The sequence below is a fragment of the Carex rostrata genome, chromosome 6 (genome assembly GCF_964058835.1).
Source record: "Carex rostrata chromosome 6, lpCarRost1.2, whole genome shotgun sequence".
Classification (NCBI taxonomy): domain Eukaryota; kingdom Viridiplantae; phylum Streptophyta; class Magnoliopsida; order Poales; family Cyperaceae; genus Carex; species Carex rostrata.
Genome location: NC_135923.1, coordinates 14,560,574 through 14,562,876, shown reverse-complemented (window position 1 = coordinate 14,562,876; position 2,303 = coordinate 14,560,574).

Genomic DNA, 2,303 nt, shown 5'->3' with positions numbered 1-2,303 from the left:
ACCCGCATCGGTCTTACGGGCGAAACTCCACGCGGAGTCGCCCTGCCCGAACGTGTTTCGCCGGCTTTACGGCTGGGGATTTCAACCCGCGCGGCTACCCGCATCGGTCTTACGGGCGAAACTCCACGCGGAGTCGCCCTGCCCGAACGTGTTTCGCCGGCTTTACGGCTGGGGATTTCAACCCGCTCGGTCTCTGCGGGGCGCCTCCACGCTTAGGCGCCCCGCTCAACCGTGTTTCGCCGGCTTTACGGCTGGGGATTTCAACCCGCTCGGTCACTGCGGGGCGCCTCCACGCTTAGGCGCCCCGCTCAACCGTGTTTCGCCGGCTTTACGGCTGGGGATTTCAACCCGCGCGGCTACCCGCATCGGACTTACGGGCGCCTCCACGCTTAGACGCCCTGCCCGAACGTGTTTCGCCGGCTTTACGGCTGGGGATTTCAACCCGCTCGGTCTCTGCGGGGCGCCTCCACGCTTAGGTGCCCCAATGAACCGTGTTTCGCCGGCTTTACGGCTGGGGATTTCAACCCGCGCGGCTACCCGCATCGGTCTTACGGGCGAAACTCCACGCGGAGTCGCCCTGCCCGAACGTGTTTCGCCGGCTTTACGGCTGGGGATTTCAACCCGCTCGGTCTCTGCGGGGCGCCTCCACGCTTAGGCGCCCCGCTCAACCGTGTTTCGCCGGCTTTACGGCTGGGGATTTCAACCCGCTCGGTCTCTGCGGGGCGCCTCCACGCTTAGGCGCCCCAATGAACCGTGTTTCGCCGGCTTTACGGCTGGGGATTTCAACCCGCTCGGTCTCTGCGGGGCGCCTCCACGCTTAGGCGCCCCAATGAACCGTGTTTCACCGGCTTTACGGCTGGGGATTTCAACCCGCGCGGCTACCCGCATCGGCCTTACGGGCGAAACTCCACGCGGAGTCACCCTGCCCGACCGCTTTTCGCCGGCTTTACGGCTGGGGATTTCAACCCGCATCGGTCTTACGGGCGCCTCCACGCTTAGACGCCCTGCCCCACCGTGTTTCGCCGGCTCTACGGCTGGGGATTTCAACCCGCGTGGTCCGTGTTTTTCGGTAACATATTCGTGTTCCTTGCCCCCGACGGGCCATGTTTTTCGGTAACAAAATCGTGTCTTTTGTCCCCGCTGCACCGTGTTTTTTGCCCCCGCTCAACCGTGTTTTTTGCCCCCGCTCAACCGTGCTTACTGCCCCCGCTCAACCGTGTTTTTTCGGTAACATAATCGTGTTTTCGGGTAACATAATCTTGTTTTTCGGGCCATTTTACACCGACGGAGGCACCCACAGGGGCCATGTACACCCCGCTTGGCATGTACATGAGGGGCTGCCTCTTCCAAAAATCCTTCCCCCCTATAGGGGAATATGCATTTTGGGTCTCCAGCCACGCCCAGGGTTACCACCCCCTGGAAATCCCCCAGGTTTACCCCCCATTTTATGTGGATGCATAGATTCAGACCGCCCTGCTCCATCGCTTTTGGCCATTTTTGCCCAACGTTAGCCGCTTCGGCATGCCGCTGGACTGTTTTCGGGCCTTTTTCACCGACGCTTGGCCGTATCCGCTTAGTTTTCCCCAACGCTTGGCCGCATCCGCTTAGTTTTCCCCCGCTGGACTGTTTTCGGGTCACTTTTGCCCAACGTTAGCGGCTTCCGCTTGCCGCTGGACTGTTTTCGGGCCCTTTTTCACCGACCCTTGGCCGTATCCGCTTAGTTTTCCCCAACGCGTGGCCGCATCCGCTTAGTTTTCCCCCGCTGAACTGTTTTCGGGTCACTTTTGCCCAACGTTAGCCGCTTCCGCTTGCCGCTGGGCTGTTTTCGGGCCATTTTTCCCCAACACTTGGCCGTATCCGCTTAGTTTTCCCCAACGCGTGGCCGCATCCGCTTAGTTTTCCCCCGCTGAACTGTTTTCGGGTCAGTTTTGCCCAACGTTAGCCGCTTCCGCTTGCCGCTGGACTGTTTTCGGGCCAATTTCCACCGACTCTTGGCCGTATCCGCTTAGTTTTCCCCAACGCGTGGCCGCATCCGCTTAGTTTTCCCCCGCTGAACTGTTTTCGGGTCAGTTTTGCCCAACGTTAGCCGCTTCCGCTTGCCGCTGGGCTGTTTTCGGGCCAATTTCCACCGACACTTGGCCGCATCCGCTTAGTTTTCCCCAACGCGTGGCCGCATCCGCTTAGTTTTCCCCCGCTGAACTGTTTTCGGGTCAGTTTTGCCCAACGTTAGCCGCTTCGGCTTGCCGCTGGACTGTTTTCGGGCCAATTTCCACCGACTCTTGGCCGTATCCGCTTAGTTTTCC